Here is an 8,246-nt window from a genome sequence, read left to right as displayed (position 1 = left end):
TTTCCGCTGAGCCAAGCATGTACAATCCTTCCCCAGCATTGGTAACAACCTATATGGAGGGAACAAAATAGATCCAACAGTTTTGTCGACTGTAGTTGGTGCTAAGCCCACAAAGTTAGATCGAGCCAGTTCCAATCATACCGGTTCAACCAAAAACAGTCGGGTATCGGATAGGTTATACAATATAGTTTATTCATTCAGTGTAGAAATAGAATATAACAGATTATAAAAAAATATATGATGAAGGAACAAGCAAGTAAATCCAAGAAAATTACTACAAATCATATAGTTTTTCAGATATTGTGTTGTATAGGATAAAAATACACACAAGATATATGCTTTTGGGCACAACAAACAAAAACCATGAAAGCAATGAAACGTCAAAATATTGAATTAAATTCATTTCACAATTCCATTCACAGACATAATGTATCCCAATGATTTTACTTCTGAGTTATTTTATTGAGCTGCCTGGTTTCATCTCCTGATAATATGTGAGAATTGCGCTCACTGAGCACTACTATCTCATTGTTATATAGACAGATGGGCAAATACCCACCACTTGGTTCGGTTCTAAAGTTATCAGGTGATTATGAACAAGTTGTAATTTATATAACAGTGATGAATGCAAAACAACCTAACAAAATAATGATATTTATCACACACCACAGTTACAACCAAGTGCAGGGCCAACTTCTGGTATCAGGAGCAGCTTGGTGTGACTTTGCAGTCCGCACAAAAAATTATATTGCAATCACCAGGGTCACACCCGACATGGCATACATGCGAAGCATCCTCCATAAAGTAACATCATTTTATTACCAATGGATTGTAAAAGATTCTGCACGAAGTCACAAGTCTTCAATATTAATTTTCCTTCTTCATTCATCAGTTTTACAGTTAGCAAATATGACACCAATGCTGGAAGAAGTATGTGTTTTCTCATTTTGAATTATGGTAAAAGTGTTGCCCGATTCAGAATCTTGTTAGTTCTTCCGTGCCCTTTTATTATTATTATTTCTTTTTCTGGTAGGTAGCCGCGTACTTTTTAAAATCTATTTTAAGTTATGCTCGACTACCAGTTTTCTCTGCATTTTGTTTGCATGTTGACTTTTTGTGTTGTTTTATGCCAGAGAACAAAAATAAAATGATGATGATGCTTGCTTACAATTTTCTGCTGTCTGACAAAACGCTGTCGTTTTCTTCAGTGACACTTGAGGTAGTTTCAACTAAAAAGTCTGGGGGCAGATCTGGTTGGATCCCTGACAATCCTTTCTCACTCTCGTCAGATTCGCATGTCTCTGTGTCAAATGAAGTATCTGGTGACAGATCCTGTTAAATTATGATCCAAAGGTAAATTATGGTATAAGTAATCTTTACCTCACAATTTGATGGTGCCTTTTTGTTGGGCGATAAGAATCTGATATAGGGTCAGGGTATTCATCAGTTGGTCCATCGCCTCCATGAAAATGCATGATGGAACGCATTGCTTGTATGAAAATTTATTTCATATGAGAATTAACATATTGAATATATATTAGGTATCGAAAACAGCATTAATGTTGGCCTACCTTGGTACACACGTATGTATTTCTGGTGATTTTTCCTAGATTGAATTGACTGTGAGGCCTGTTGCATTCCTTCATCCACCTCATTACTTTTTAGCGGTCAATATGTGGCTTCGGAAATAGCACAAATCCTACTCCATTTGAACGGCAGGGGTACCGTACCGGTACAGGTTGTCAGACCGGCAAATACCATATGCGTGAAGCGAACTAACTTCTTTCTAACAAGAAAAAGACTTTCAATTATGTTGATGTTTAATCCACAACAAAGCAATGTTAACGACAAGCGAACAGAAAACAGAATGACAAGTTATCGTAAGAAAAGCACGTAAGTAATCATGCGTGACAAAAACATAAACAAAACAATTGTGACTCATAACGGCTATTATTAGTTAAGTGGTTCGCCACACTACCCCCCCCCCCCCCCAGACGGAATGAGTTATAAAAATCTAGTGGGTTTACGAGTTTTTCTACCAAATTTGGTTCTGTAATCATAACCGGTTGTAGGTTCGGATGAACGATCGTCTGTAGAACGCTGATTGTTCGTTGTTGTTTTAGGGATTGGAGGACGTCCTCTTGGTTTAGGAATGGATACAGAAACAGGATGGTCGAGATCAAGATGAGCTGGCTTTAACCTGTCAACAGAAATAGTTTCGCTTCGGTTTCCAATCTGTACTTTGAAAGTTTTATTCCCATGTTGCAAAACTTCGAATGGTCCCTTCATAAGGTCTTTGTAAAGGAGATCGGTGTGCGTCACGACGAATAAACACGAACTTGGCTTGATTGAGTGCGGCTGGCATTCTTGCTCTGAAAGGGACCATGGTGCGACGTAGGAATTGGAGCCAATGATCCTACTCTTTCTCTGAGAAGCCGAAGATTTGTGGTCGGGCAGCTATTGTCTTTAGAGTTCGATATGAAATCACCGGGGACAGTGAGGGGAGCGCCATAAACAAGCTCAGCTGACGATGTCGTAAGATCTTCTTTCGGAGCTGTGAGGATTCCCAATAAAACCCATGGAAGCAAGTCCAACCAGTTTGAATCATTGAGTCGTGCCTTAATGGCAGATTTCATTGTTCGATGAAAACGTTCTACCAAACCATTTGCCTGTGGGTGGTAGGCTGTAGTGTGATGAATTTTTGTTCCCAATAATTCGGCAACAGCAGACCAAAGGCCTGAAATGAACTGTGATCCTCGGTCAGAAGAAATGTGAAGTGGAACACCAAAACGGGCAACCCAATTTGACAGGAAAGCTCGGGCACAAGACATAGTTGATATGTCTTTGAGGGGAATGGCTTCTGGCCACCTTGTGAAACGATCTACTATTGTAAGAAGGTAATTGTATCCTTGTGATGGTGGTAAAGGACCAACTAAGTCAATGTTGATATGGTCAAAACGTTTGTCTGGCATTTTGAAATCTTCTAAAGGGGCCCGTATATGACGATTTATTTTAGACTTTTGGCATTCCAGGCATGTTTTGGCCCATTGTCCAATTTGTTTGGAAAGACCATGCCACACAAATTTTTGTGAGATCAGTTTGCGAGTGGTACGTATGCCTGGATGCGAGAGCCCGTGAACCGCATCAAAAATTTTTCTGCGCCAGCTGGCAGGCACTATAGGTCGTGGTCTACCCGTAGATACGTCACACAGCAATGTAAATTTGCCGTTGCAAAAAGGGACATCTTCGACACGAAGGCCGGTGATAGCAGTGCGGTAAGCCTGTGTATCCTTGTCGTTTAGTTGATCTGTGGCCATAATTTCATAATCGATGCCGTCATTGATGTCGTTGATGACCGCGCGCGACAGGGCGTCGGCGACAGTATTATCCTTACCGGAAATATGTTGTATATCTGTTGTGTATTCAGATATGAAATTGAGGTGACGCTGTTGTCGCGCTGACCATGGCTCAGAGACTTTTGCCATAGCAAAAGTGAGGGGTTTGTGATCTGTAAAAACCGTGAAGGGTCGTGCTTCGAGAAAATAACGAAAATGTCGTATTCCTAAGTAAACGGCCAAAAGTTCCTTGTCGAATGCACTGTATTTCGTCTCGGGTTTGCGTAGCTGTCTACTATAAAATGCAATTGGCTTCCAAGATCCATTTAACTTTTGCTCGAGAACACCTCCTAAGGCAACGTCCGAAGCGTCGACTGTGAGGGCAGTTGGTGCGTTTGGTTGTGGATGTGTAAGCATAACTGCATTTGCCAGTACTTTCTTAGTTTTTTCAAATGCACATATCATACTGTCAGTCCATTCGGGCAAAACCTTCGACTTCTTGGGCAGGCCGGAAAGTGCTGCAAATAGTGGTTGCATTATTTGGGCAGCTTTGGGCAAAAACCGATGATAGAAATTAACCATGCCAAGAAACTCTTGAAGGCCTTTTACAGATGAAGGGCGAGGGAAATTAGTTATCGCCTTCACTTTATTGGGGAGAGGAAAAGCACCCTCTTTTGTAACAGTATGTCCCAGGAACTCTAATTCGCTTAAACCGAATTTACATTTGGCAGGATTGATAACCATACCGTGACTTTTTAGCCTTTGGAAAAGATTTCGCAAGTCCTTTTTGTGTTGATCTTTAGACGTACTGGCGATAAGGATGTCGTCAAGATAGACAAATACGAAAGGCAAACCTCGACAGATGGTATCCATTAAACGCTGGAATACCTGGGCGGCGTTTTTAAGCCCAAACGGCATGCGGAGAAATTCAAATAGGCCAAACGGTGTGATAATGGCAGTTTTGGGGATATCTTGTTCATGAATAGGTATTTGATGATAACCGCGAACAAGATCCACTTTAGAGAAAATTGTCCTTCCCGCAAGACGGGCCGTAAAATCTTGTATGTTTGGGACTGGGTAGCGGTCAGGCACGGTCATATCATTGAGACGTCTGTAGTCTCCACATGGGCGCCACTGGCCGTCCTGTTTAGGTACGATGTGAAGCGCAGACGCCCAGGGGCTATTTGAAGGTCGGATGATTCCGAGTTCAATCATGTTATCAAACTCTGCCTTTGCCGCGGCTAGCTTATCGGGGTGCAATCTTCGAGCCTTTGCGTGCACCGGGGGGCCTTCTGTAACAATATGATGCTTTACCCCGTGGGCAGTGGTCGGGTTGCTGAATGTGGGGCGCGTTAAATCAGGAAATTCGTTCAGAATTTTGGCAAAATCGTTTTCGGCTACGTAGTGAAGGCAAGGCGGGGTGCCAGTAATCGTTCTGGTTGGAATACAAGCGTATGTGCTTGCCTCGATAAGTCGTTTGCCCCTGATGTCAACCAAAAGTCCGTGAGAGCGCAAAAAATCTCCCCCGATAATTGCCCGTGAAACATTGGCTAATGTGAATTTCCAGGTAAAATTTCTACCGCATATAGTCAAAGGCACTTTTCGTGTGCCATATGTCGTAATTGAGGTGCCATTAGCTGCCAAAAGTGCTTGTCCTGGTCGCCCGTAACGACGGTCATGACCGGTGGCAGGCAGCACGCTGACTTGTGCACCCGTATCAACTAAAAAACTGCGTCCAGAGTTTTTGTCTGTGACGTAATAAAGGTTTGAATCGCCGACCGCCAAAGAGGTTACTGACGGTCGGCTATGGCGTTTTCCGAAACCACAAAAGAACATAGCGGGCGACATTTTTTGGCTTTCTTGCCGAATTTCCTGTGATAAAAACACCTTTCAGACAAAACATGAGATGGTTTGAACGAACTGGTTTTTTGTACAGCGTTTGTCACCTCATAGCCTTTTGCAGTTAAAATATCATCTGCTTTCCTTGCCAGCTTCCGAAAATCGTCGCCCGTGGTTGTTAAAATGTCTGTAAGTTGAGACCGGACGTCTGGTGGCAGATGACTGACGAACAAATGGCGAAATAAGAAATCAGGTGTCTTACCTACTGGATACAATGCAAGCATGTTGTCCATAAGTTCCGTTGCCGTTCCATCCCCTAGTCCAGGCATTGAATAAAGGCGCGCAGCTCGTTCAGGATCCGTTAGCGAACATTTAGTAGTAAGCTTCTCTTTGAGATCTTGGTACTTGTTCGTTTCCGGCGGGTTATTGAGAACATTAAGAATGCTGGCAGCGGTATTGTCTTCCAGAGCGGCAACCACGTAGTGGTATTTTGTTTCATCTGTTGTGATATTTCGAACAGCGAACTGCGCTTCGACTTGGTGGAACCAAACGGCAGGATTTTTAGTCCAGAAAATCGGCAGCTTTAATGATACCGCTGTTAGGCCTACTTTGTTGTCTTCACTCATATTCTTCGTTATGTGCGTATTCTTTTCTCAAAAGTATGCTTTTGAGGTCGGGGTCACCATTTGAAGCGAACTAACTTCTTTCTAACAAGAAAAAGACTTTCAATTATGTTGATGTTTAATCCATAACAAAGCAATGTTAACGACAAGCGAACAGAAAACAGAATGACAAGTTATCGTAAGAAAGCACGTAAGTAATCATGCGTGACAAAAACATAAACAAAACAATTGTGACTCATAACGGCTATTATTAGTTAAGTGGTTCGCCACATGCGCAGCGTTTACACATAGTTAGTCTACCATAATAATCCACTAGTAGATTCTGTTTAATAAAAATGCAACATCGTATCGAAGGTGAATTCTTCCGTACGGACATACGGTAGGCTACCGATACCCTTGATTGCATCAGCATGACTGTCTACTATTTTTCGGTTCGAAATAGCAGTTGGTTGACCTGTACGGTACCGTACCTGTAAGGTGCCTGCAACGGGTACAGCATTTTAGTATAGATATATAGATTTCGTGAACGTGAGTTGCAACAAGTAACATACAGTATTACCGCTTTCTAATTCTCGCAGCCCTGTGAAGAAAACAAAAAGCGAAAAAAGAAACAGAGATCTGCCTAAACCGCCAGCAGCCTGTGCGGAACGCGTCCAAAGTTGTCTGAGCGACTTTTCAGCGGAGAATGTTTGTTTACATCTGCTCGCTTGTGATTATTTGAAAATCCGGATGTTTTGATGTCGGGGAAAGGACCATTATAGTCAATCCCCAAGTATTATTCGGCTTTCAATCACTTCTGCTCTATTCTGCATTTGAAACCAATAGCTGGTTGACAATTCTAATACATGACATAGCTGGTAACAGGACCAGAGCCAGTGGTTCGTCAAATTTAGTCAAGTTTATTTTATTATGAAATATTAATATACAATGTTTAAACGTATAATATGGAGTTTTACTGGGGAAGGGAAGTCGCGGGGAACCAAAGCTGGTTATCAAGCAGCCACACCCCGGATTCGGATATCTATTGAACATTAGTAAGTTATGGCATCGTGATTGTCAAGTCAACTCGTCATATCAAATAATATCTTTCCCAGAATAAATATGAAAGTCCAGGATATGAAAAAAATAGATGTTGATCTATCAGTTGCCACAGGTTTATGCGTTTTGTACAAATAACCAATTAACCCAATAAACGACATGGACTGGTAACCGAACGAGAGGCTATATTTTGCCATATGATGAAGCCTTCGTATCGGCTTTTCTCTCACACGGTATAAATATGTAAATCCTATAACCATCAAGTTCATGCATCTGAAACAAAATAACTGGCTTACCAATCCCATATCTGACAGGGACTGGTTCCCGGACGAGAGGCAGTGGTGCACCACATGATTATTGGGTTTTACCCCAAATCCAAGTATAAAAGTTGATCATTGATTTCTGGATCATTCAATTTTAATCCTAAGCCAGGCCTATCGAGACTTGTCTCAACTTTGGGAAGGTAGAACTATAGCATTCTGAACATTGTGCTGTTATTGTTATGAGCATCAAGAAAACAAGAGAGCTATGCTCAAATATATGGACACGTATAGAACACATAATTTTGATGACGTCATAGCGAAGAAAAGTAATAGCTTTCTGGAGAAAAATTATATCTTTAACCATTGAAAATGTCAAAACAATTGGTCCAGTCATCAATTAGAAAAACGATTTCTTCAAAACGTGTCAAAGAACAACAACAGGCCTAAGAACAACATAACAACAAAACGATCACTATGTCCACTACGTGTCCAATAATCAGTCCTTCACTATTGCTCAATCGTCGATTGATATTATTCAAAACTTTTCAGGTTCTATTTTAGCGTGAGGTCTACCGCACTTAAGTGGGAGATCCGCCGCTATATTATTCCTCCCATAGGTAGGCTACATATGGCGGTAGACGTCTCGCTACAATAGCATCCATTTTCAACGTGACGAACTGCCAACAACTACATTTCTAAGAGATGCATTGCTGCTGGTTCTTTCGACATCATTCGCTAACTTTTTTTGATTCTCTGATTTCTTATAGCCAAGGTTGCCAGCATCACCATAAAAGTCTTGTCATAATAAACATGCGGGTTATCGGAAAAGGGCAATTTCAGGTGCTGGGCTTCGGATTAATTTTTCATATTTATTTAGGAGGGTAGTAATAATAAAGCGACTTAGCTTTAGCAATATGGTGAACGATGGCCTCCCGTCTAAACATTAACCCAACTGAATAGTCTTCGATTTCATCAACCACCCTATCAGGTAAATTCAGCTAGTCTCTCACACAGAATCATACCTCATAATAATCAAGCAGTGCGTAGCTCGTAAAACTTAGTTGTAGGCAATCTTGGACTTGGAGCCCGGTCCTATCACACTGATTATTTATTATACAGATGCTACAACAATTAACAAAATGTCACAC

General features: G+C 41.4%; 1 long non-coding RNA gene across 1 annotated transcript; it reads right to left on the bottom strand.

The window, feature by feature from the left end:
• Positions 1-1,164: 1,164 nt before the first annotated feature.
• Positions 1,165-1,750, bottom strand: LOC144427320 (uncharacterized). Its single transcript, XR_013477882.1, has 2 exons — positions 1,572-1,750; positions 1,165-1,332 (listed from the first exon to the last, which is right to left on the bottom strand). It is a non-coding gene; the product is annotated as an uncharacterized LOC144427320 (long non-coding RNA).
• Positions 1,751-8,246: the final 6,496 nt, after the last annotated feature.

The sequence above is a fragment of the Styela clava genome, chromosome 1, assembly GCF_964204865.1.
Source record: "Styela clava chromosome 1, kaStyClav1.hap1.2, whole genome shotgun sequence".
NCBI classification, from domain to species: domain Eukaryota; kingdom Metazoa; phylum Chordata; class Ascidiacea; order Stolidobranchia; family Styelidae; genus Styela; species Styela clava.
The sequence above is the reverse complement of the archived record's forward strand: the minus strand, read 5'-3'. Positions and strand labels throughout refer to the sequence as shown.